At 52.4% G+C, this 27,361-nt stretch overlaps 2 pseudogenes; both read left to right on the forward strand.

Annotated features, from left to right (window-relative positions):
* Positions 1 to 27,360, forward strand: LOC100723594 (bone morphogenetic protein 8A-like; annotated as a pseudogene).
* LOC111754139 (succinyl-CoA:3-ketoacid coenzyme A transferase 2A, mitochondrial-like) lies at positions 21,051 to 25,591 on the forward strand (annotated as a pseudogene).
* Position 27,361: the final 1 nt, after the last annotated feature.

Genomic DNA, 27,361 nt, shown 5'->3' on the forward strand with positions numbered 1-27,361 from the left:
GGGGCCAGGCTGAGGCTCGCTGGCCGCCCCTGCCGCTGTCGGGACCTCGGCCTCGAGGGCTGGCGGTCCGCAGGGACAGGAGGATCAGCCGGTCGCCGCAGGGCCCGCCGGAGACGCTGTCCCGGAGCCACAACAGGTGCCCCGCGGGGGCGCCACGGGCATTTTGCCGCGGACGCAGGCGACCCCCGCCAGGTCCCGCCGGCCGCCAAAGCCGGCCCGCACCCGCCGTCGGGGCGGTCCCGCCCGGCCCAGGGCGCCCCGGAGCACCTGCGCCCGCCCGGCGTGCGCCCCGCCATGGCCGCGCGCCCCGGGCCGCTCTGGCTCCTGGGCCTGGCGCTGTGCGCGCTGGGCAGCAGCCCCGGCCCGCGCCCCCCGCACGGTTGTTCTCAGCGTCGACTGGGCGCGCGCGAGCGCCGCGACATGCAGCGCGAGATCCTGGCGGTGCTCGGGCTTCCCGGGCGACCCCGGCTTCGCGCGTTGCCTGCCGCCGCTAGACTGCCCGCGTCCGCGCCGCTCTTCATGCTGGACCTCTACCACGCCATGGCCGGCGACGACGACGAGGATGCCGGGCCCCCGGGGCGGCGTCTGGGCCGCGCCGACCTGGTCATGAGCTTCGTCAACATGGGTGAGTGCAGCCGCGGGGACGCTGTTAGGGCCCCGACGCTGACAGGGCACTCCCTCCTAGCGGGGAGCTGCTGAGGGCTGTCTGGGAGGTGACTGGTGCCCTCCAGCCTGTCCCTCAGGGAGGGAATGCATGAACAGGACATGTGTGGTTCCAGGGCAGCGTCAACCTCCTGGTCCGGACAAGCAGTAAAGGTGCAGGGGTCAGGATATGGGAGGTCCGAGGGATGACCAGGGTCCCTGGGCAATGAGGGGCATAGGAGCAGCGGGGATGTGGTCTGCCAGATGGCCCCTTCAAGTGCCTGTAACACAGCCACGAGTGGAATCTGGTGGTGTTGGGCCCACATGGGTGGCACCAAAAGACAGTCCTGGGAGACAGAAGAGTAAACAGAGGCCGGCAGTGGTGCTGTCACCGTGATAAGGGCAGTGCTGAGGAGAGGGACAAAGTTCAGTGGGAAACCCGTGGTCACATCATCAGAGTGACCAGAGCTGACCCGCGTGCCCTCAGTCCACAGCAGCCCTTCTTGTGCAGCAGGAAGCCTGTGGGTGGGGTGCACAGTCAGGAGGCAGCCTGGTAAGGTGTGGACACCCTCGGCTCAGTGGCCTGAGGACTGTGGTCTTGTCGGCTTGGGCCCCAGCTCCTTCAGCCCTCCTCTGTCTCCCAGGCCAAGCCTGGCTCCTCCTCTCTGCAAAGTCCTTTCAAACCATGGACCAGTGGTCCTAAGGTCTCAGAGATATTTTCCCACTGCTCTCTAATCTGCAGGCATTGGTACGTAAGCTAGGTCAGGTCCTCATCCACTTTCTCTCCATCTGTGGCTGGTGACAGGCAGGGGTCTGAGAGCATGGAGAGGACCATTGTCCAGGCCACTAGCCCCTTCACCCACAGTTTGCAATCCTCCCAGCACCTTGTGAGTAGCCATGGCCTTCATCTCCATCTTCTAGGGGAGATGCAGCCGAGCCAGAACAGACCTGGGGATGGCTGGAAATCCAGCACCCTGACATTTCTGACCTGTCAGGCCAGGGTGGAGAGAGCTTTCTGGAGATTTTGGGCAGAGGAACATGAGGGACAAACAGCAGCAGGTTTTGGAGGTCCTCAGCCATGTTTCCTACAATAGGATGGGAAGAGGGGACAGACATACCTCTGTTACCAACCCAGAACTGAGGTGGGGGAGCAAGCAGCAGCCCCTCACCAGTGTTGAGAGCCAGCCTGGCACAGGACTCCACCCAGTGGGACCTGGGTGCTGCCTTTCTGCTGGGAGGGGTGGGTGGGGCGTTGAACAGAAGAGACCATATGTGACTGCGACCAGAACTCTGTCCTCAGGACAGGCTGACCCAGGGCTCAGGACCAAGAACAGGGTGAATGGACTTGCCCAAGAATGTCCCCAGGGGAGCCACCCATCAGAATGAGTCACTGCCCAGCCCATGGCCATTTCCCCAGCATCCCCTGGGTCAAGACACACACAGCCCTGGTGGGAGCTGTTGCTGGGATGGAGCAGGGCCCAGCCCTGCTGTGTGACTGTTGGAAAATTCCTAGTCCTCTCTGAGCCTCAGGCACCATCTGTGAATGGGGGCTCCCAGACAGCGGGTCTCAGGTTGGAAGTTACCTGACTGCTTGTTGGATGGGCAGGAGTCCCTTCTTTCCTTTTGGAGAGCCAACTTTAACCCAGCCACTTTGGACTCCTGTTCCTCCCAGCAGCACCCTACCTGTGACAGGAAATTCCCTGTCTTATAGATACTGAAACCCAGAAGCAGAGTCTGAAAGCTGACCAAGGGGTGTTTGCACCTGTGTTTAGGAGAAGAATGACCACATGAACTTTCCCAGCCCCTGATAATCATTCAGTCCAGGCAATGACACATGACCTTCTTTTGTCAGCTGCATTCCATGGGCTCAGAGAGGTCCAAAGGCCACCCCAGAGCCACACAGCATGTCCAGGGCACATCCACAGCTGTTGGTTCAGGTCACAGCCTCTTCTCACACTGTCTGTGCGTGTTCCTTTAGGACCTGCGCCTCGGATGCAGCCTCAGATGAACAAGCAGGGCTTTGTTCAGTGGCCGCCCTGCTGTGGGTGGCTCCCGCAGAAGGCCGCCTGGCTTCTACCTTCTCTCTGCACCCTAACTCTCTTGGCCTAAGTTGTTTGACTGGTAGTCACGCAGCCCACCAGGGAAGGTCAGGGCCCAGAACCACTGTGGAGTCTGACGGCTGTGACACTTGGTGTCCACACCCATGCCCGGCTCTCACACCTGCTGCCTCTGGCTCTGCCTCTCCTGTCAGCCCCATCTGGCTCCTGGGCATCTGGGTTTGTGGCTGCCAGGCCTCTGACTGTTGATGGCAGCCTGAGGGTTCCAGAACTGGAGTTCTCTGGGCCTCCTGCCTGGGCTCAGGTCAGTCAGCCAAAAGTGTTTGCAGGGCCTTTGATGGCTGTGTCAGAGCTGGCTGCCTGCCACCTGTCTGTCCATCTCAGCCTGTCCATGTTGGCTCCTCCAGGCAGGACGCAGTCATGAGGGCTGTAATGGTGAGGAGCAGACGAATCTTGTGCCCAGTCTCCTTGTGCTCAGCACACGACCCACTTTCCTGTCCTTCCCTCTGCATATCTTGGGCTTTCCCTCCCCTCCTTGGGCCTCTGCTTTCCATCCAGGCTGCAGGGATGGTGTTAGAAAAACGAGGCGCCTCCCAGCCTGGTCCCATGGCCCTGTCAGAGGCACCTCTCCCCACACAGGTGGTGCCCTGGGTGTGATTGTCTCAGACCTGTCCAGCCCCAGCTGGTGGAAGGAGGCGAGGAGGACTTAGTCCCTACGGGTCCCTGAATCCTCCCACCTTGGGGCAGTGCAGAGAGGCCACTCCAGCCTGAGCACGCAGGTGCAGGCAGGCCGAGCAGGCTAAAGTCTAGGCTGGATCACAGTGGCACCAGCTTGACTCTGTCCTGAACCAGACTAAATATGCCTGTGGCTCAGGGGCCCGAGGACAGGGTGGTGATAAGCTGAGCTTGCTGGATTTGGGGGATTCGTGGCTGAGTGAAAACTTGGGACCTGGCCCAGACCCTGATCTGCTCTTGCCAGCCCTGTGACCTTCAAGGGTAACACTTTTTCTCCTTGGTTTCAGGGTCACTTTTCTTGGTTCTCTAATAGGGAATACTGTCATTTCACAGTCATGCATTCAACAAACAATTATCAGCCCAGTTCTAGATGCCGGGATGGAACAGAGAACAATGTCTGTGTCCTTAGACCTAAACCATGAAGTCCACTGTCAGGTGAGCTGGGCTGACCTTTCTGCCCTCATCTGCATGACAGGGCTGGGTTGGGGGTTCTGACCACGGTGTCACACAGACATTATGCATCCTGACTCCACCATCTACTCAGCATAATCTGGACTTTCCCATCCATCTCTTTGAGCCTCAGTTTATTGCTGTGTAAAATGGAGTTACTCATTTTTGAGACTGAGAGGACTTGTGTGAGATGCTGCCCAGTGATGGGCACATATCCAGAACCCGATATCTGTTCCTTCATGTGCATCTCAAAATTACTGTCATGTCTTTGCTTTCAAAAGGCAGAGAGTGAGCCACAAAGAAGGTGCACAGTTTCCTAAGGCCACACAGCAGGTCTCCTGCCTCCCGGCTTCCACATCCTGAGTTTGGTCTACAGGGCAGCTGCCTCTCCAAGCAGCCCAGGACTGGCTCAGTGTTAAATGCAGCGAATGCTGCTGAAATGGACCATATTGAAAGTTGTCTTCAGGGCTGGGGATTTAGCTCAGCGGCATAAGCACCTGCCTTGTAAGCAGGCGGTCGTGAGTTTGATCCCTGGTACCGGTAAAAATGAAAAAGACAAAAAAAGAAAAGAAAGTTGTCTTCGTTACTTTTGTCATTGATGAGACAAAATACCTGACACTCACAAGTTACAGGACGAAAGGTCTGCCTAGCTCACAGCTTATAGAGGGTTCAGTCCATGCTCAGCTGGTCCTCAGGCATGGCAGAGGGGCATCACAGAGGAGAAATCGTCCATTGTAGGACAGGCAGGCCGCAGCATAAAGTGACAGCAGCACCCTCTTTCTGCCCTTGTAGTCTAGCCAGACACACTGCCCTGAGGGCAGGTGCACTCACACCCAGAGTGGGGATTCCTTAATCCCAGGTGAGACCATCCATCCCAGGATCACCTCCTTAATGGCAGCATTACACACTCTAGGTCCAGCCACTTCCGAAACCCCCGCCTTTGACCATGAGTCTTTGGGGGGAATATCGAGATACAAAGTGTAACATTCCACCCCTGGCCTCCAAAAGACTCACGTGCATCCCTTTATACAAAAGCCATCTCTGAGAGTTGCCAAAGTCCTAACAGTTTCAGCATTACTGAAAAGCCCGAGTCTCAAGTCTCCTCTGAGATTTAAGGCAAACTCTTAGCTGTGAGTCCCTAACAAATGAAAAGAAAGTTAAACACTTCCAATGTATAGAGGAACAAGATAGACATAACTATTATAAAAGGTACAAATAAGGAGATATAAAGGAACAAGACCAAAGCAAGTTCCAAATCTGGCAGGACAAACATTAAATCTCACGTCCGGCGTCTGGTGCCAGCTATGGCAAGATGTGAACTCCAAAGGGCTTGGGTGGCTCTGCCCCTTACAGCACTGCTGATGGCTGTAGCTCCCATGGCTTCTCTCTTTGGCTGGCTCTGGTCACTCCTTGCAGCCTTCCTCAGGTGATCCATGTTCCTGGCTTCTGCAAACTTCTGAGGTCTCCACTGCACCTTAGGCTTCACACAGCTTCATAAACTACCCTCAGGAGCACACTGTCTGGCCTCCCAGACCTTCTGAAAATGGTGGAAACCTTCCTGACCACAACGCTGGCATTCTGTATGCACCTAAAACCAGCACCATGTGATGATGCCAATGTCTGCTACCAGCTGGAGCACTAATCAGGTTTTCTTCTCTTCTGGCCATAGGGATAGAGTGTGTGGATTGCAGAACACTAAGAACTCTATCCTAAAGAAAAACTTCCCTGAGCCCCCCTCCATTCTGGAACGTGGTGCACTGGGGCTTTCTTCTCAGAGCAGAGTCTTTTACCTTTGCAATTTTGAGGGTGCAAAGGCTGGATTCTAGCTGATTCTTGTGATGTCCTCAGGTCACCTTTTCTATTGTCCTGTTTCTTTTCAGCAACCAAGTTCTCTTCTTCATCTTTGCAGTCCTCAACTGTATTAGAGCTTCCTTTTGGTCAAACTCAGATCATTTTCAGTCATTGTGCTGTGCTAAAAGCCTAGAACAGTAGCCATGCCACTGCCTTGACATTAGACTGCCTTGAAGTTTCTTTCCACAAGGTTATTTAACCACCTTAAGTCTCAGCCTCAGGCAGAGTGTCTGGACATGAGCAAAATGTGGACAAATTTTCTAACAAAGAATAGCATGATTTGGAGTCCAATAGCCAGTGAGGTCCTTCTTCCCAATAGAAACCTCCCAAGCCAAGCAGCAGCAAAAGCTTCCTTCTGTACCTCTATAATCTATCTGGCTGGAAGCCTGTTAATTAGTGCCACCCACATCCAGGGTGAGGTCCCCTTAATCCTAGCATCACACTTAAAATCCCAGACACTCCCCAAAAGCCCTACATATGACTGAGAGAGGCACTAGGGGAACATCTAGATACAAGCCGTGACAAAAGTGAACTGAAGTGGGTTTGCAAACAATATAGAAATCCAAGCAGGCAAATTGATAAATCTTGAAATTTTATTAGTTGAGCTCATCAACCACCTATAGACCCTTATTTCAGAGTCAAAACAAGTGGCCCTGAACTGGAGGGTTACAGGGCATTTAAAGCAGAAAACCACAAAGCAAGACATCCTGTTGGAAATAATTCAGCTAGAATCTTATATTAATTTTTCTTTTCTTTTTTTTTTTTTGTCTTTTTCATTTTTATCGGTACCGGGGATCGAACTCACGACCACCTGCTTGCAAGGCAGGTGCTTATGCCGCTGAGCTAAACCCCCAGCGAGAATCTTATATTAATTTTTGATTGACACCTGTATCTGCTTCTTTGTTGAGCAGATTAATTTTCTCTTGTGGGTGCAGCTCATTCTGCTTTTCATGTGCATCCCTTTGGGACTTGTGTGTACCTTGAGTAGTTTTTCACTCTTCTGGGTCAAATACAGGACACAAGATGGAGTCAGTTATGCTAAGCTACAACATAAACATGTGCTGTAAATAGAGATTTTTTTTAACAATGAGTTTTATTAATATATGCCTTATAAATAATTCAAGTCATATAGATTATAAATTTTCATTGTACAAAAGTTGAGCCCTCATTCAGAAATGTAGTATGGAATCCCCTATAATCTTATCTGTACTTCAGTGAAAACCACTGTTAATCCTTTGGTGTTACACCTCCAAACCCAAACCAGCCCTGATATTTTGTCATTATAGATCCTGACATTTGTTTGTCTATATTTTTAACAGTGCGGGATATAGATGCTAGATTTTTTTGCCATTTTTCTTTTATTTAACAATAAATCTTTTGTCTGTCTTTAAAGGTGACTATTATTGTGATCATGGGCCAGAAGATATTCATCTTTCTCTAAGTTGAAAGTGGGTCCCTTTCCCCCAAATCCTGCCTGTCCACCAGGATGCTGTGGCTTTGTAGACTCCAAGGCTGACCCCTTCTCATCTGAAAATAAATGATTCTTTCTCATCCAACCCCACTGACCAAGGGGGAAGCTGAGTCTCAGAGAGTTTAAGTGACGGCCCAGGTCCTGCCTGGACAGGCATGGAAACCAGATCCCAGAGTGGGCCCGTGGGCCCCGAGGTGGGCAGCAGAGTGCTGGATACTGTGGAGTGGGCAGGCCGGCTCGTGCACCTGAGAGCTGCAAGGCGATGCACAGATTAAAGCCTGCGTGTTTCCTCACCTTTACCTTGGGATACCTTCCCACAGCACGATGCCAGGTGAAGGTCCTGAGAACTGCCCGAGTGCCCGCCTGCCGGGTCCTGCAGCCAGCGTGCAGAGGGAGGGGCTGCTGTGCTTGCTTAGCCTCACCACGCCCACCCCTGCCAAGTCATCTACTGTGAGGATGGTAGAAGGAGCTGCTCCGGGATCAGGAGGTCTGGGTCCCACCCTGTCCCCCCAGGGGACACCCTGCCTCCAGGGAGCGCTCCATGAAGCTGTGAATATCTGGCTGCCATGCACCGAGAAGGAACAGCCCGAAAGAGCCACTTGCCCCAGAGCTCCCAGTGCACTGACAGTTGGCTTAGGCTTTTGTCATGACTGCATCACCATTTGGCTGTGTTCAAACCTGCTCCCTTCATTCCCTGCAAAGACAGTGGTGACCCATCCCCGTCAACCTTCCCGCAGAGTCTGTGCTCCCAGGAGCCCAACCTAAGATGATGTTGACAGCATTATTGTCTAAATTATTTCATCTCCCTCAAAAAAACAATTATCCCTTCCCTTGTGCCTCAGTTTCCTCATCTGTGTCACAGGCTGGTTAGGAGTATGAATGAGTTCAAGGTACCAGCTTATAACAGGCTGAAAAGAGAGTCTGGCAAATGCCCAGTAAATGTCAGCTTTGTTGGTTTCTGTTTGGCCAGTGGGCAGCTGGTTATTGGTGAGACCCAAATAAGACAGCCATGGCCTTTATGGGCTAGCTCCATCTGAACAGCCCAGGACCCTTACACAGTAGGTTTGGGGAAGCTGAAGGCTGTGAGACCTGAGGATGGAAAGTGGAATTGGCAAGAGCTTTAAAGTAGCTGTGGCAGTCTTTAGGGAACACTGCTGGGAGCCCACTGTGTACTGTTCCCTTCCTGGTTATCTCGGGAGCCAATAGGAAGCATGCCAGGCCCCAGTTCTAGTTTTACTGGGAAGATAGGTTCACAGATGGTGTAAGTTGCCAGGGAATGGAGGAAATGGCCATTCACCAGCCACCAACCTGGGAGTGAGGGTTCAGCGGAGCCAAAGATGGATCACTCATTTTTTGGAGAAAATTAGGCCAGAAGAGAAGGGAGATTGGCCATTTGTGCTGGAGCAGACATTTGTGCTGGATCCTAGAAGTAGATGGAGTTGGCTTGGAAGGGGACAGGAGGAGGTGTCCAGGCAGAGGGGAAGGGTAAGGAGAAGGTGGGCTCCATGTTCTCGGAATGCCAGTTACTCAGGCGAAATCTAATCCTGGTTTTTCCTGCTCAGGACACTTCTGTGTGTTCCTTCAGGCCAGAAGAGAATTCAGGTTCCCCGGCCTGGCATTCAGAGTGCAGAATTCCAGCCCAGCTCTGGCCTCTGTGTCCCCGTGACGCATCCCCCAGCCCTCAGGGCCCTGCTGGGCAAACAGATATGTTAGCGTCCAGGCGCACCTGGGTTCCGATCCCACCTTGGTCACCTCTAGCTGTGGCCTTATGCAAACTAGCTGTCTTCCTTGATCTTCAGTGTTCTCATCTATAAAACAGGGTGAATAATGCGTCTCCCAGCATCGCATGGTGGCCAGCCTCCATCATAGGCTTTGGTGACGCCCACTCCCTGGCGTGCACACCATTGGGTAGACCCCTCTCTCATGATACTGCCACTGCTCTCTGTGACCAGTGGTGATAATATGTCACTGTCCAGAGCAGGTTCTAAAAGACTACAGCTTCTGTGTTCTTGCTTTCCTGTACTGGGGGAGCATGGACCCAATAGAGATGCCCACAAGTGGGGAACACAGGTTGGCTGCCATCAGCCACATGTGTGAGCTCAGAAATGAGTGCTGTGAGTCCGTCAGGTCTTCAGAGAGACTGACACCTTGGCTGTGACTTCATGAGGACCCTGACCTAGACCCACACACCTAGACTCCCGGCTCCAAGAAATAATGTGAAATGAATAACTGCTGTTTTAAGCTGCTCCATCTGAGTATGTGTCACAAGCCAGTGATAGCTAATGTGTAGTATTCACACAAGTGTTAACAGGAATGGCATCTGTAGCATGCCGAACACGGTGCCGGGCACTTGGTTCCGTGCTTTCAAGGTGGGAATCAGCGTGTTACTTCACCTCAGTGCCTTTGCCGAGATGACTGCTCTCCATTTCTGCCTGTCAGAACTTTTCTGCCATACTTGAATGTTTCTAGAAGAGCGTTCTCTGACCTCTCCTGCCCAGGCACCCCTGTGGATAGAGAGTGCCTCGTCCACTGTGTGGCTGTTAGGCCCCGAGTCTCTCTGCTTGTCTGCAGAGCCAGCCCTCTTCCCCTGAATCCTGGAGAAGCCTGAACAGCCTCTGCTGTAATCAGGGTGTGCAAGGAAAACAGTTTAATACAGGACACATAATTCACAGGATTATTTGATAATAGTCATGCAAAGAGCCAAATACAAAAAAGTGCAGGAAATCTGTCTACACACTGGTGACTCAAAGAATCCAGCTGAAGATGTAGAGCCCATGGGGCTGGGGATTTAGCTCAGTGGCATAAGCACCTGCCTTGCAAGCAGGCAGTCGTGAGTTCGATCCCCGGTACCAATAAAAGGGAAAAAGACAAAAAAAAAAAAAAAAAAAAAAAGAAGATGTAGAGCCCATGACAGTGGCCCTCATGAGTCCAACTGCAGGCCTAAAGCCCATGACAGTGTCTCATGAAAGTCTGTTTCATGGATCTGCGCTGGGAAAGGGCCCAAAGGTCAGTGGCGGAAGCTAGAAAGTCCATGCCAGGGGATGAAGGATCTGTGCAGTGGGCTGAGGGATCTGTACCGAAGCCAGGAAGTGAAGCTCAAAGTAAGGACCGGGCTCCCCTGAACAGTACTGCAGCCATCCTCAGCGACAGCAGGGTGCCGAGCTCTCTGATGATAACAGCGAGTTCTTATCAGGAAGCTGGTGTGACAACTTTCTCCAAGAGATGGAACTGCACACCATCTTCAGGTCCGGAAAGCGGCTCTCCTCCCGCAGGACCAACACCACCACGCCTTTCTCTTCAGGCCTCCTTTTGATGTTGTCAGCACCACTCTCACGGGCCCTCCACACCCAGCACCACGCTGACTGAATTCAGCTGGGTGTTAGAAGCTGCCCACCACCAAACTTCCGGGAGAACATGGCGGACAGATAACAGCAACTACCGGAGGCTCTCTGAAAGACTCGGCTCAGAAGCCAGGAATGGTGCGGACTAAGGAGACATAAGCAGGTGGAGATATGCTCTGCTGACTCAGAAATGAACTGGGCTGAGAGAAACCAACTTGGAATGCATTCCTGGTGCTAAAACAGGAACAGAAAAGCCTCGGTGTGGAGGCTGGAACCGCGCCATTGTAAGCCGGGATTTGAGTTTCCCGCCGCGCGGCGGCTGGCTGCCTCTACAGTGGCTCGGCAGGGAGAGAGACACGCAGAAGCTCTGAGAACGGCAATCTGTGAACGGCAGGGAGGCGTGCACTGACTTGTGGTGAGGTGAGTGAGAGAAGCTGACACTCTACCACAGTTTGACTCCAGCGGAGGACTTTCTGGGCTCGGGCAGTCCTGCGGGAGCAGGGCGCGGTGGCGACTCCAGCCACACATCCCCCTCTCGGGCGGGATTGGTGAAAAGTGCCTGGCCTGCGTGACGCTGCCGGCGGACCCAGTAGGCTGTCCCAACCCAGATCCCAGAGCCTGACGGTGGCCGGGAGGGGAGACGCGTAGGCTGCCTGGTCCGTAACTCCCTGGTGCGCAGCGGTGAGCGGGAACACCTAACTGGCGCAATTCGATCAGGCTGTAGCTGACTGGGAGAGAAGCTGGGCCTCTTATATAAGCTTGCATATATAAGGAACAGAGAAGAAGAGGCAGCATGGGAAGAGGCAGCAACAAGAAAGGCTCCTCGGCCCCCAATTCTGAGAAACAGGCAATAGCAGACACCGCACCAATATACATAAGGCACCATATAGAGAGCCTCATAGACCAATTCAGGAATGAAGTTATCAACGACCTGAAGCTAGAAGTATGCAGAATAGTTAGAGAAATGCTAAGTACCACCCAAGAAAAAACAGGCGGTGGAATGGAAGAACAGAAAAAAAGGGGAGAATTGTTTGATGGAGAAAACAGAGAAAGCATAGAATACGTGAAGCATGTTCAAAGGGATTACCAAGATACTAAGAAGTCTATAGAAGACTGGCATAACAGCTTGAAAGAAACTAAGGACAGACTATCTGAACTGGAGGGCAGACTTGTAATATGGGAGAATGAAATGAAAAACTTCTTAAAAATAACAAAGAAACAAACAGCAATAATACAAAGACAAGAAGATGATAAGAGGAGCCATAACTTAAGGATTAAGAACATAAAAGAAGAAGTAGGGACACAAACAAGTGAACTACAAAAGCTACTCACAGAAATAATCCAGGAGAATTTTCCTAATTTAGCAAAAGGTAAAGATACTCAGATGTATGAGGCATACAGGACCCCAGCTACCTACAACCCAAACAGAGCAACACCCAGGCATATAATAATCAAAATTCCAGAAATTCAATACAAGAACAGAATATTAAAAGCTGTAAGAGACAAGAAACAGACCACTTACAAGGGAACACCCATCAGAATTACAGCAGATTTCTCGGCACAAACCATCAAATCACGAAGAGCGTGGGGGGAAATAATTCAAGCATTGAAAGATAATAATCTCCAGCCAAGATTGAGATATCCTGCACAACTGTCCCTGGAAATTGATGGAAAAACAAGGTGCTTCCAGGATAAAGAGGAACTGGGGGAATTTGCAACCACCAATTCAACTCTACAGAAAGTATTGCAGGATATTCTAAAAAAAGAAAAATACAAAGAACCCAGAAATAGTGGCGGGGAGGCCACAACAAATGGAGCAGAGAACAAAATGAAGAAGACAAACTGACAGCTACTGACAGAAAAAGAGCTTAACAGAAATGAGGCAGAGAAGATTGGATGATAGGAACAGCTATTTTGGAGAAAATGACATCTTAATAGGTAATACTGATTTCGTATCATCTTGTTTTGAAGTCTCATCTAGCTTTTGTCCTTCTGTCTCCAATGGTCTAAATAGGTTGTATCTTACTGGATTTTATTATGTATGATAGTATAAGCAAAAACCTTGTAAAGACAAGGAGATTATACAGAAACCATTATTCATTTTCTGTTAGTCGATTCTAAATACTCTGTAATGCTGTCATTCTCTTGAATGGTTTTACATTGTTTTGATATACTTAATGCTACAGTATACGAAGTTGTACTCAAGGATTTCAAAGAAAGAGACAATATGGTAACTACTTTTAGGTTAGGATTATCTGGTGGTGAAACACTATTCTGCTTAAATGGTTATGTTTTGATCTGCGCTGTTTCGTTGTTATGCCCTCTTTTATCTCAATCTCCACTCCATTATTTACTTTTTTATCTTTATCCTTTTAATTAAAGGGAAAAAATAGCAGGATATATTATAGTAACCCACTTTGACTTTTCATTACCTTGATTTAAAGCCCTGTATTACTCTCACCATCTGGTTTTTAACTGATGTTCCCCTATTCTGTTTTGCTGGATAGTATCAGGTTCGAAAGTTTAGGCATCAGCTGTGAAGATAATGAGATTCATTATGACGCCCATTCTTGTTGACTTTTATCTACTTTTGAAGACCTACAATGTCTCCAATGTTTTGGTTTTGTCGGTTTTATTCTTTACTGTTTTGTTCAATTGTATTATAACTAACGATATAGGCAATTCTATTAGAGATAGCGGGAGGCATTATGGTAACCATTGTTGATCACCTTGTATTATGTTTTTATATTATCTATTATGTCCACCCTTTTGACTTGACCGATTCTGTTCTGTTATGTCACATTTGGTTTTACTCTCTTCCAAAAAAGTAATAAGAACCGTGGGAGCAATGAAACCCAAAATGTGTAATAGTCATTGTACAAAAGAGAGGAAAAGAAAGTGCTCCAAACTATATAACTGCATGTATATTTAAGTGTATAAGATAGAAAATGATATCACAGAGTTTTATTGGATCAATGAACAGAACTGTTTGCAGTATCATTGATGGAATGTCCACTTTACAAGCTTTAATTTTGTGACTTGAACAATTATTTCTAAGATGACAATATGTAATCCATTAACTAGTGATTTCCTACTGTTCATTTTTTTTTCTGTAAATCTGTATAACTTGTACCCTTTCCCTGCTTTTTTTTTTCTTTTCTCCTTAAATAAAATTAAAAAAAAAAAAAAAAAAAAAAAAAAAAAGAAGCTGCCCACCAGTTGTCAACCCACCACAACCTCAAATGGCCAAATCAGACTCTCCCGGCACCCCGTGCGCTCTGTCCCAGCCCCAGCCTGGGAGGTGCTCTGCGCAGACTGGTAGGGGCAAAGGCAAGAGGAGCTTGGCAGGAGGCAGAGAGCCCCTGGGCAGGGGAGGCTGGGGCACTGGGGTGGGACAGCGGCGGGCTGGCCCTCCCTGTCTTTGTGGTGCTGACAGTGACTGCAGCACCTCCCTGAGCCCTTCTCTGGGCCCCAGCCCTGCAGGCCCTGCTGGAGGAAGGTGGCTTCAGCCGCCCTCTGCGGCCCCTGATGACAGAGGAGCCTTGCTCACAGGTGACCCCTCCATCCAAGTGTTGCCATCTGCTGAACTCCAGGCCACTCACGTCACATTGGCCCCAAGCCTGAAAGTTCACAGTAGGGACCCTAACCTCACGTGTGACCAGTCAGCAAATTACTGCCTCTTCTGGGCCTCAGTTTTCCCATCTTGGCAGGGTTGCCCCAAAGGTCTTTCCAGGTCTGCATAAAGAAGGTGCCGCCCCTGCTCACGGATGGGGGTCCCTTTGGGGTGAGCCACAGAGCTGAGAGGCCCACCCAATCCACCTCCTCATGGAAGCCTCTTTTCCACAGCAAGACAGGATGTGTCTCCATGACCGTGCCTTTCTGGAAACACCCCACAGTCCAGTTCTTTCCTGGGTTTCAACTGGAGGAGTCGCGTTCTTTTTGCTCATATCTCCTGGGAACTATTTTTGACTTGGCGGACTTGATGTGGTGGCCTGTGTGGGTGTTCCCTTTTAATTTGGGGTCTGAAGCCATCTGAGGACTGGGCCAGTAATTATGTGTACAGAGCCCTTTATGGAAACAGCTCGTGAAGAAGTCAGTAATGAGACTCGGCTGGGAATACCTCAGAAGAGACCCTGGGCCTGCTCTCCACAGGGCTGAGATTTCTGGCAGGAGAAAGCCCTTCAGCACATAGAAGGGACAGGTTACCAGTCCTGTGGCTCCTCCAGGGGCCTGCAGGGTCCACAGAGATGGGGTCTTGTTTTAGGTGTGAAGTGCGCCCCCGGGCCTTTGCTACTAGCAGGACCAGCCAGACAGGCCCAGCCTGTCCACCTCAGGGGTTCTGGGGAGCCTGTCCCCACCCTCAGAGGCCAGGCTTGGAGAAGAAGCAAGTCTCACAGCAGTGTGAAAATATCAGTGGCTTCTCAGGGAGACACACTTGACATGAAAGTCACTTCCAGACCAGTGTTGCCTGAGCCCAAGGGGCTGTGAATGCCGGACACAGAGGTGCTGTCCTGGACACACACAGCCCTAGGAAGGACAGGGCTTATCTGGGCCCCTGGGACCCAGGGCCTTGATGAGTGGGCTGCTGGAGCCTCCCATATCACTTACGTGTTCAACCTCTGCCCTCAAAGAGCTCACTGTCCAAAGGGGCATCTATGCCAGGAGCATGACCCCCTGGCTGAGGGAAGAGGGACAGACCAACAGCCTGGACTGTGAGCAGCCAGAGGGGAGGACGCAGTTCGTCAGTGGGTCTGATGGGAAAGCAGTCTTTAGAAATGACAGGAAAGGGCCTCTTGAGGGGTCCTCTGGAAGATGTCTCTAGGCAGAGGGTGCAAGAGGTCACGATAGACAGACAGACCTACAGACATCTGGCCAAGTGTCCTTCTATGGGGTGGCGGGGGGCACTGGGTTTGCTCGAAGGCAAGATGGGTCAGACAGCACAGAAGAATCTATTCTCCTGACAGCCACTCTGAGCTGGAGCTTTGTCTTTTGAAGTCTTAACTTACGGTCAGAAACGAGACGGATTTTAGGTCTCCCGGGTGAGTCTAATTTCACCTAGGGAAGAAAAATAGCCAATACTTTGTTGATGCCAGGCAGATGAATGCAGGGTTTGGCATCAGGAGATGTAGCCTGTGAGTGGGAGGCACAGGTCCTGGGATGTGGACGGGCAGTGTGGCCAGGGATGCCGCCTCCTGCCCACAGTGGGCCTTTCCTGGAAGCGTGGGAGCCGGAGGTGGTTTCATCAGAGGCAGGAGGATTGAGGTCCAGGGTTCTATGATTGTTTATCTCAAAGCCACAGTAAGGAAGTTCAGAAAGCAAACTCTGCTTCTCCAGATGGAGCTTTGTAGACAGTGGCACTGTCTGTCCCTGATATCGGGCTTTTGTCCCTCTAGTCCACCTCTGGAGCTGGCTGTCAAGGGTCCCTGTGACTGTGCAAACTTTGCAGATGATTTATGTCCTAAGCGGGGTCATCCACTGTCACCTCATCAGGATCAGCAGGACTTTATAAAATTCCTCCCAGTCACCAGCTGCTTGGAACCACTGTGCTCAGTTCTAGGCTGTGGCAATCGCGTGTCACCCTTCATGCACTGCAGCTCCTGAGCACTAAATGCCACCCAACCTGCCTCCTTGATATGTCTCATACATGCAGGGCCTTTGTGTTTCAGCATCCTTCTCTTCCTCAACCTCAGATGCTGCTTCCTTCTCCTTTGTAAACTCGGTTTACCAGGTTTTAAAATGAGACCATGAGCTGCAGGCAGTGGTTCTTAACTAGAGACAGTTTTTCTCCAGGGACGTTGGGCGGCCCCTAGAATCACACTGGACTGTTCACTGGGGAGTAGAAGGCGTCCTTGCTAGTGTCTCATGAGTAGAAGCCAGCGAAGTTGCTAAATGTCCTACAGGAAGGTCCCCAAAACAAAGGTTCCCACACTGTCAGTAGCGCCAGCTTTAAGGATCTGTTTCAAGGTGACCAACGTTTGCCGACGGTGATGAGCACCCAGGTCTGTGATGTGTTGCAGTCTGCTTCCAATGTTCAGATCGTCCCTCTTTCAGCCATTATGAACTCCCCGTACGCTGGCCTCTGAGTCCCTGTGCATTTCTGAGAGCTCCCCTGACTTCTAGTCGGAGACCATGTCTAGCTGCTGCTCGGTGCCTCTACCTGGCATTCTTTCTATGCTTTTCCAGTGAACAAAGTCAACAAATATAAGTGCTAATAACAGAAACCTAAATCTTTCCAGTTCTCTTTTGGCCCTATGTGAGGGTCATGTGGCAGATATGGTCCCTGAGTCCAGAAGGTTAAGTGCCATGATTAAGGTTAAGCAGGAAAGAGGGAGGCACCTGGAAAAAACCCAGATGCCTCTCCATTGAACTGATACATTTTCATGATAGTTTCTCATTCCATAGTTTGGTTTAGGAAAATACAGTTGACTGAAGAGGCCATAGTGTATTTCTTTGGGTATGTACGTTAAAACTTTTGCCTGATAAATCCCTGTATCCTCTAAAAAAAGGAAAAGAAAATTCGAATATTTCTCTTTGCCCCCGCCCATTGCTTTTGAGATTGAGTCATGGCCTCCTGATGGCGCTGCCTGATACCTGAAATAAGGTAGAAAATTGAGACTTAGCACTTTCTCCCACCTTCTGAGGAATGACCATCACTCCCATCCCATAGTCCTTTCTAGTCCTTTCACAGCCTCCCACTTCACAGACAGGTTCCCAGGAGGAAGCGTCTGAGGGCTGGTGAGGTCAGGAGCACCAGCTGCTGGCCAGATGTGCCACACTTTTCAGCTATCCAATGAGGTTAAAGCACAGTCAGCCTGCCCAGAACCACTCCAGGGGAAAAACCAACAAGTGCTCATTCACAACACCAGCTTTCAGAATCCAAGGAGCAGTCACTGAGCAGCTATGGGTCCACATGGGGCAGCACAGAAATCTAGGCACTCCCTCTGGCCACTTCCAGGAATGTCAGTGCTGCATCCTGGAAAGTTTTACCAACTCCAGATGAAAATCATTGTTTTCCTAAAAGCTTCCCAACTTCTCGTGCTTGTTTACAGCCAAGGTGGGTACTTTCCTGGGCTAGAACTCCTGGGTGGTTTATTGATTCCACAAACTCATGACACAGAAGTTTGGTTGCACAAGAATTTTTCAAGAGAACCTGGGCAGGCCATACAGATTGTCTCAGGAAGGCAGTCACAGATCTTGGGGCCACCCAGAGCTGGCAGTTTTGTGGGCTCCTTCTTCAATCTCCAGCTCCAATGCAGAGCCCCAGTGGCACTGTACCCTGGAAGCAGAGATAGAACGATATATGTAACAGTGCTTTGAAATAGGAAGGGAGAAGGGGCGCCTGAGGGACTCGCCTTTTTGTCTGTCTCACATAGTGTGATAGTCAACACACAAAATCTGTTTTATCTTGCACATTTGAAAATCTCACACAGCCACATACCAGGCATCTGAAATTGTCACCTAGGTTACAGTTATGTCTGGAGGGGGAGGACACACAGGTGTAGATCTTCACAGTAGAAAAATTGCTCAGCAAAGGTCCAGAACCCTGGCTTCATGCTCTTTGCCTGTAGAGGCGGGACCCAGACCCTGATCCTGTCACTGTCACTGTCACTGCCTCTGAAGCAACCTGGTTCCCAAGTGAGCATGTGTTCGTTGGGTGCCCCAGTAGCCCGCTGTGCTGGGGACCGTGCACATGCCATTCCTTCTCCTCCCTGGTCTGAGGATGGAGCCTCCCACCTGCTCCTGCCCAAATGTGCCCATCCTGCCAAGTTGTATGCCTGTCCATCCCTGGACCAGATTCCCACCACCAGAACAGGAAGTGCTCCCCACATCTGCCTGGCTGCACAACCTGGTGCTTTTCTAAACTTGACTTGTGGTCACTGAGCTCAGTAGCCAGAGAGGGTTTTTGTAAAGACTCACACACATATAATTAAAATCTCAGTGTTGGGTTGTGGGGAGGGCACTTGGGCGGCTCCCACCCCTGCTTTCCGGAAACACAGATTTTTGGCTTTTGAAAGTGACAAGAGCCTAAGGGAGACTGCCTAAATATACCACCCTGGGCATTTCCGTGCAGCTGGGGGCCTCTCTTTCTTTGGAGGAGCTCCAGTTTTTTGGTTTCACCTCAGATATTGTCTCCAGGCTTCCAGCACAGATATAGTGGCCTTCTGATATAGACTCATGTGACCCTGCAGTGAGCTCTAGATCTTCGACTGGATTCTTCAGCTCTCCAGTGTGCAGTCAGACCTTCTGCACTCCTCCATATCCAACCTGTGGGTGGCCATTATCAGGAAGATGGCAGAGCGGTGAACACCAGAGAAAGTGCCTCTCTGAGATTTGGTGTCCAGTCCCTGGAACAAAGCAATGTGAGGAAGAGGAGGAGGAAAGTAGGTCCTCAGAACTCAGTAAGGATCTGAAGTGAGAATTGAAGCCCACAAGGAAAGCAAAGAGAGAGACTTCAATGAAGAAAAAGCAGGTGTCAGGCAGCACTTTCTCCCTGTGTGGGAAGGGCGGCTGCAACCTACAGACCCACACGGACTACTGCGACCCCAGAGGCCTCCACAGAGAATTGCAATAGTGGAACAGAGCAATGGCTACAGCAGACTCCAGCGACTGGTGCGTTATTCAGGTTCAGATGCCCCCAGGGGAGGGCAATTGGCCAGTAGCCATCTTGGAGAAAGGCCAACTGAGCTTGGAACTCAGCAGCTGCTGGGTGGCTCCATCTAGAAGTTCCCAGTGTTAGGATGAGGATGCTAATTTCAAATTGGCAGGTGTCAAGGAGCTGAGTTCAAGCTGGCAGGAAGCATGTGGAGTGCTGCAGACTGAACAAATTGAGTTTCAACCGTACAGCCAGAAACTAGCCTAAATGTCAGTGGAACTAAAGGTTCAGGCTTGCTGGGATTCTCCACTACCTGGCTGGAAAGTGACAGCTATTGTAGTTTGACATAACTGATGCCATCTTGAGCCCTACATTTAACTAGTGCCTTGTATTTGACCCAGGAAAATGGAAAATCACCCTCACACACCAGAGCCCTCTGCCTGCCAAGATGCCTGCCCATCCTTCAAGGCCAGTTCACAAGTCACACCCCTGAGAAGCCTGCTAGGATTCTGCCACGTGTGGGTCCCTCCAGCTTCCCCACACCTTGACTGGGCTTCTCCAGGAGCTTGTTGTCCTACCCTGGGATTTATTCTTTATTCTGCCTTCCTCGTATCTCCTCCCCTTATCCTCTAAAGGAAATTTACAGCTTCTTCCCCTCTGCCAGGGAATCTCCTTCCCTGCCCTTGGGATCGGATGCCCTCAGCCTTGCTCTGCTGGGCTGTGCTCTGCAGCCTCTCCGTGGACACTGAGGCAGATTCCCACTCAGCCCTCAGGTCCAGCTCAGCTGTCAGATCAGATCTCTCTCCTCCCCCACTTCCTGCCCAGGAGCAGGATGGGCCTGGAATGGCCCCTGTCCCACCGCAATGCAGCCACTTCTGTGTCTGCTCCCTTTCACCCTGGGCTCCCACAGCTGGGCCTGTCCATTGTCTCCTTGGGGCTCCCAGGACCAGTACGGGACTAGTAGGGGGTGGCAAGTGGGTTTGGGGCTTGGGGTCTGTTTAGCATTTGCTAGAGCTGCTCACTAAGCAACCTGGTAGAGCCTTGTCTACATCTGGGTCAGAGCCTGGAACAGGCTGTTTGTAGAAGAGGAAATGGCCCTGACCTGGCTGCCTGGATTCCTGCTCCAGAGCCCAAGCCATTCCAGCTGCTCCTAACCACCTGTCTCTGGCTTTGTTTTCCAGTGGAGCATGACCATGCCCTGGGCCACCAGGAGCCACTGGAAGGAGTTCCACTTCGATTTGATGCAGATTCCGGCAGGAGAGGCAGTCACGGCTGCCGAGTTCCGGATTTATAAGGTGCCCAGCACCCACCCACTCAACACGACTCTCCACGTCAGCGTGTTCGAGGTGGTTCGGGAGCGCTCCAACAGGTGCCTCCCCTCAGCCCAGGCCGATCCTCCCGTGCCTTGGTCAAGGCTCAGGCAGGACACACTGCCTGACACGAGTGCGGGGGAGTGTGTCCCAAAGGAGGAAGGGGAGCTGCCTGGGAGGACAGCCTCAGAGGTGGGAAGGATGCTGGGCCTGAGCAGCCCTGCCTTGCCTTCCTGGCTGTGGGGCTTTGGGTGGGTCCCGCCGAGCCATTGTGCTTCAGTCTCCCACCTTCACGTGGGCACATAGTTGGGGGGGGGGCGTATGAGTGGCATACAGCAGAGGAGCCCAGCCCAGGACCAGGGCAGGGTGGCTGCCTCAATAAGGGTCCTCAGAGGTAGTGGGACTGGCCCTCTACCCTTGGTTAATTGTTCTTTCGTGTCCACAGGGAGTCTGACTTGTTCTTTTTGGATCTTCAGACCCTCAGAGCAGGAGACGAGGGCTGGCTGGTGCTGGACGTCACGGCAGCCAGTGATCGCTGGTTGTTGAACCGTAACAAGGACCTGGGACTCCGCCTCCATGTGGAAACCTTGGATGGTGAGACGTGGGGGCTCAGTGAGGGCTCTCACCTGGGCTCCAGCAGGTGGTTCCAGCAGAGGCCCTAGTGCTGGGGAGCAGCCTCCCTGTGCCCTAGGTGCCTGTTCTATCCCAGCTGGGCCCACTGTGAGGACTCGGTGTGGGGAGCGTGAGGTCCTGGATCGAAAGGACTCCAGACAAGGCCACCATCCCCCTGTCCTCCTACAGAAGCTGTGAGCTGCCAAGGGGGAGTGGCAGCCTCCTCCCCAGGAATGGGGCAGCCTTGGCACTGGGCAGGTCTGGCGGGAAGGGGTGGGGCAACCAGACCATTGGCTCTGAGTGGGAGGGCCCGGGTTGGAGTCCTGCCAGCCGGCTCTCTGATGTCCTGACCTGGTGACTTCGGCATGTTACTGACCTCCCCACACCTCAGTTTTCTCATCTGCAGATGAGGTTTGCTCACTGGCACACAGGTGTTGGGGAAAGCTCCCTTTGTACCAGGCTGTGAGGGCAGAAGGGCCAAGGTGGCACAAGACTGGCTGCCTGAGGTCCAGCAGGGGGCCACATGGAGGAGTAGGTTGGGGCTGGGAGTGCTGGGAAGGAGAGGAGGCTGGGAGGGGTCGGCAGAGGTCACTGAGTTAGGGGGACCAGGACAAGGTGTTTGGAGGTTTGAGGGAAGTTGATCTAACAGCGGTGAGGGATGACAGGCTGTCTCTTAGGTGTTTACTGTTGTTGCCCCAGCAATGGTGATGGAACCCAGAGTCTCCAGTGCTAGGCAAATGCTCTACCGCTCAGCAGGGACTCCGGTGTTTGAGAGACTCACTCTGAGTCCAGTTCCTGGGAGGAGCCCAACTCCTGTGGCCTCCAGGGAGCTCCAGCAGGGAGCAGGGGTGGGGCCACCCTCACCCTCCCAAGTGTCAGCGGGATGAAACACGTGCGCCACCTGGGCGAGAGCCCGGTGTGCGAGCAGCAGTACCTGGCCTGCGAGCTGGAGCTGGAGATGACGCCGCAGGGCACCCTAGCCGAGCGCATCGCACGTTGGTGCAGGAGGGCGGCGCCCCACTGCCTACTACCCAGACGGCCAAGTGGCCGTGCTGAGCCAGCCCCGGGAGGTGCGGGAGTTTGGCAGGAAGCTCTACCTGCTGGAGCACGCCATCCTCGCCGACTTCGCTCGGGCAACGTGGTCTTCCGCGGGAGCGCCAGGAACTTCAACGTGCCCATGTGCAAGGCGGCCGACGTCTCGGTGGTGGAGGTGGAAGAAATCGTGGATGTGGGCACTTTCACCCCGGAAGACATCCATGTGCCCAACATTTACGTCGTCAGCGTGATAAAGGGGGCCAAATACGAGAAAAGGATGTTTAACCACACGGAATGGGCAAAGAGCGCGAGCCAGGGACGCAGGCGACATCAGGACTCGGATCATCAAGCGGGCGGCTCTGGAATTTGAGAATGGCATGTACGCCAATCTGGGCATAGGGATCCCTCTCCTGGCCACCAACTACATCAGCCCCAATATGACAGTTCATCTGCACAGCAAGAATGGGATCCTGGGCCTGGGCCTGTTTTCTTAAAAGAGGAGGTGGAGGCGAATATCACCAATGCAGGCAAGCAGACAGTCACCGTGATTCCTGGAAGCTCTTTCTTTGCCAGCGATGACACCTTTGGTATGATTCGCAGGGGACACATCCAACTGACCATGCTAGGTGCCATGCAGGTTTCCAAATACAGAGACCTGGCCAACTGGGTGATACCCTGAAAGATGGATGGTAGACAGTGGTGCTGGGACACACTTGGAAGGGCCCCTCCACTCAGTACCTGTGTGTCGCTGAAGGCTGTGTGGCAGGGTCATGTTGTCTCTGCTCAAAGTGCTGCAGCACACAGCACCTGCACCAGACAGTTCTGATGCCTCAAACTGGCCTTTGAGACATCCTCCTTCCTAACCCAGCAGGACTGTGGGACATGCATGCCACCCTTAATCTACTGTCTCTCACACTGATATGAAAAAGAGAAAGAACCCACATGAAGCAGGGGATGCAAGCTGTCGCAAGGGCTCCATCAGACTGTCACCCAAAGAAAAGGCCAGGTACTGGACTCCAGAAATAGAGGGGAAACTGGGGAGGTGCCACAGCCAGTCAGAGTGGATAGGATGTCATCTGGCACAGCAAGCTGTACCTCTTGGGCTTCTTGGGGCATCTGATCTGCACTGAGCATCAGGAGGAATCTCTAGCAGCAGTGGGAAAAAAAGCTGAGGTCCAGAGCAGGCAGGTGGGAGGGCTGCCAGGGAGGAGATGAATGGGCCCTTGCTCCTCAGATGACCGTGCCTGAGGAGGTGACCTAAAGGACTAGGGAGTTACCACATCTGGAATTCCCTTGAGACTTCAACCAGGCCTCTGGACTGCCCCTCAGTGTGACTCTGGAGTCACTTCCTCTTGCAGGCTGGGGTGGGGCAGAGGCTGCAGAAAGAAGCCTTGCAGAGGTGGAGGCAAAATGTGGTCCAGCACTGTTGGGGAGCGGGCATAACCTAGGCCGAGAGGCTGGTCCCTGAGCTTCTACCTGTCTTCCTGGGGTGGTGGTTGCCCATAGCTGAACCCCACCACCACCACCACCAGCGGGCCTGCTAGATCTTCCCTGCAGCCAGCAGAAGCCAGGACCCTGCCCAGGGATGTGCTGGCAAAGAGCAGAGCTGTGGCGACAGGGAGCTCTGAGCTCAAGAAGGGGCTGCTTCTCCAGTTCTGACAGAAGACAGTGCCAGTCCCCTAGTCCTCCTGCCTCTGCCGCAGACAGGCCACTGCCACCTACTGGGGAAGCACTGAATAGCATGGCTCTGCTTGCTCTGCTCTCTCTGGGCCTTAGTTTCCACTTCTGTAAAATGAGAACCTGGGATGAGCTGAATCCAGGGGGCATCAGTCTTGCTTACCTGATGTACCAGAGGTACCCAGACTCACTCAGTCCGCTCTGAGGATCTCTGCAGAGCTCTTCTCTGTAATGGATCCAATATGCCATTTGTGCTGCACTCAGGGGACCTCAGGAGGCTCTCAAAACAGCTGCACAGAAGCAAGCCAGAAGTGGTCCAGAATACCGAACACACCCTGCCCACAGGGGCCAGGGCTCCAGGGGCCCAGAGGGCGCCGTGGCCTGCACATAGGGCTGCAGGCTGCCCTGAGTCTAGGCCATCTGTGTGTCAGCGGTCTGTGGGGTCTGCTCCAGTGCCTGGCATTGTGCACATGGCGTCCTTGCTCTCATCCATTTCGTCCCCTGCCTGAGGCGACCTCCCTCACCTTAACCTCTGAGCCTGCAGCTCTGCTTCCTTACAGCACCGCCATTTCTCAGTGGCTGCAGCTGCCATGTCCCACAACCTCTGCATGGCTTCTCTGGGCTTCCTCCAAGTGCCAGCCCGGCAGCTCAAGCCCCTGTCCCTGCAGCTCTGCCCACATCCCTGAGGCAGCCTCAGGGCCCAGCATCTTTCTTTGTGGCAGGTGATGTCACAGGTTAACTTCTGGCGATAAGTTGTTCTATTGAGTGGGCCATGGACTCCTGGTCTGAGATCCCACTGATGAGGGGTGACTTTCTAGTGCACTGTGGGTGGCGCTGGCAGTGTCCTGACCCTGGTAGTCTGCAGCTGGGGTGGATGGACCTGTGTATACACCATGCCTGTAAATGTACACATGTCTGTGTGCTTATGTGCATGCACACATAGGCAAGTCCTTGTGTTGGTGCTCACAGTGGGAGATGCATGTACTCTTATGTCAGTGAGTGTGGCTTAAAGATACAAGAGTGAACAGCAGTGTGTAACTGAGGGTGAGCATTTCCAGTGAGAAGAAGGATGTGTTTTCATCCTCATAAGCAAGCCAAGGAAACCTGACTCTAACGAGAAGCTCCTATCCGTGTGGAAGGGAAGGCAGATCTGCTCAAAGGCATTTTATGCATTTAAACCATTTATTGTGGCAATGTATTGTAATAGCTGCAGAAAGGGTTATGTTAGAAAGTTGAAAAAGTACAAACTTCTTTGCTATACTGGTAACTGTGTAAAATGTAAGTCAGCACATGATAATAGACAGAAAATTAAAAGAAGAGTATGGGGGTTGGAGAGAGACTTTATGGATCATATGGTTTTTTTTTTTTCAGAAGTTCTTTTACTGTGGTTTTTATAGTGCTTTTACAATAAAAGATAAATAAAAATGAAAAAACAGGCTATGCACCAGCCACATCAGCATAGGAGGACAGTCTGGGGGCGCAGGTGTCCCTCTCCAGCAGGTCACCCCGAGGAAGGGCCAGATCCTGGACCCCAGGGGGGGATCTCTGGGGTGTGGGGAAGTGGCTGGTTGGGGTGGGTGGAATGTCACCTGGCACTATGAGTGTACCTCTGGGGCTTCTGGGGGCACCGGATCTGCCCTTGGCATCAGAAATCTCCAGCAGCAGTGGGAAGAGGCCGAGGTCCAGAGCAGGCAGGAGGGCAGCCAGGAGATCCTAGTGTGACAGGCTGGTGACTACCTCAGGTCTCTGCACCCTTCTTCCTTCTAACCATCACCTTGGCCTAGTGGACATGGACCAGGGCGTCCCAAAGGTGCTGATGTGGGTGAGCCGGGCTCTGGACTTTGTCCTGATGTCTGCTCTGCTGGCACCGCTGCCTCCTGTTGGGGGCAGTGACTGCCCTGCTCTGGGGCCACGCTGGCAGAGGTGGGCTGAGTGCTCAGTGCCTTGGGCTAGTGCTGCTGTTAATCCCACATTCCTCCTCAGAAACACAGCAGAGAACAGGCCGTGGGCCTTGGGTCCCAAGAAGGGACCCTGGTTCTGAAAGTCACCAGCAGCGGACCCTGGTCATCAGTGAGTGGGCCTGAGGGTCTTCTGCAAAGCAAGAAATATGGGGCTGCTGTGGAGACTAAGAGGGAATTAGTGGGGAAACTGAAGCCAGCTCCGTGCTTCACACCTGCCCAGGTCATAGTTATCCCTGACTGTGACACCCGCACACCCAGCACCCCCTTCCCAGACCTGCCCTTCCGAGACCTGGGCTGCAGCTACCACTGCTGGCTTAGATGAGGAAAATGAGGCTCAGGGTGCCTGCAGGTCCTCAGCCTCCAGCTTCACTGAGAAGCAGAGGTCCCTGCTGTGTGTCTGCATCAGGGCCACCCGCGTGAGTGCACCTCTATCCTGTCTCTCTCTCAGGGCACAGCGTGGACCCGGGTCTGGCCGGTCTGCTGGGGCAACGGGCACCACGCTCCAGACAACCTTTCATGGTCACCTTCTTCAGGGCCAGCCCGAGTCCCATCCGTGCCCCTCGTGCAGTGCGGCCCCTGAAGAGGAGGCAACCAAAGAAAACCAACTGAGCTCTGTGAGGAAGTGGCAGGTGTGGCCTTAGGTGTGTTCCTTCCCTGCCAGGACAAAACTGTCCACGTCTCTGCACAGCAAGCTAGGGTGGGCCTCCTGTTGAAAGAATTCTTTCAGTAAAGTCACGAGCAGGTATTTGAACTTCTCCTCCCTTCCCACCCACTTTTTAAAACCATTTTTCCTCACAAGAAAACATTACATAGGTGCTTAGGGAAGTTTTCAGGGGAAAAACATCACAGCTCCCAGTCTCGGTTCTTGGCACACAAATATCTGTCTGTACACACATCTGGTTATCTTCTACAGTTGGGGTCATACTCTAGGACTGCTTGGGATCTGACTATCCAATTAGATATGTTTTGAAAATTTCTGCTATTAAATAGTCTTTAAAAGTACAAATTTGAGTTTTTCCTCAGGTAACAGGTCCTACAGCAGGTGGCAGGCAACACAGGTCAGGTGACATGGTCACAAGGGGGCTGCTAGTCCCTGGGCCAGAAACGAACTCTCTTCCTTTGTGCCAGGTATGCAGGGCAGGACAGAGTCGAGGGAGTTAGGTGGCAGGGAGGTGTCAGAGATCTCATCTCTGAGGCCCAGGTGACTGCAGGAGTATAAGGCTACAAGTGGACCTCGTGGGTAATTCCGGGGAAGCCACCAATGGCTTCACTGCTGTCCTAGCCAGATCTCAGTAACATGTCTTCCCTGTACCCTCCCTGCCCAATTTTAGTCCTTGTTCCACAGGACTGTGTGAACAGTTCTTCCTTCCAGGGCCACAAGCTAGTTGGTTCCATGTCCCTAAGTGTCACCTGGGAGTCAGCCATGCAGATACTTCACATCACCATCTCCTCCTGCACCAACATCTCAACATCCCTGAGGAGCTGGCATTGCCCTGGCCTCGCTGCTGCCCGCCCTGAGTGCTGTGATTGATCAGCAGTGAGAGGGACGCCTGTGTTTAAGGCTCCAGGTACCTCCAAGGGAGGGAGCCAGGCCCACTGAGAGCAGGAGCCCCTCTGGTAGGCAAA

This window comes from Cavia porcellus, unplaced genomic scaffold (assembly GCF_034190915.1).
Source record: "Cavia porcellus strain 051 isolate PalLab524CR breed Dunkin Hartley unplaced genomic scaffold, mCavPor4.1 scaffold_25, whole genome shotgun sequence".
Classification (NCBI taxonomy): domain Eukaryota; kingdom Metazoa; phylum Chordata; class Mammalia; order Rodentia; family Caviidae; genus Cavia; species Cavia porcellus.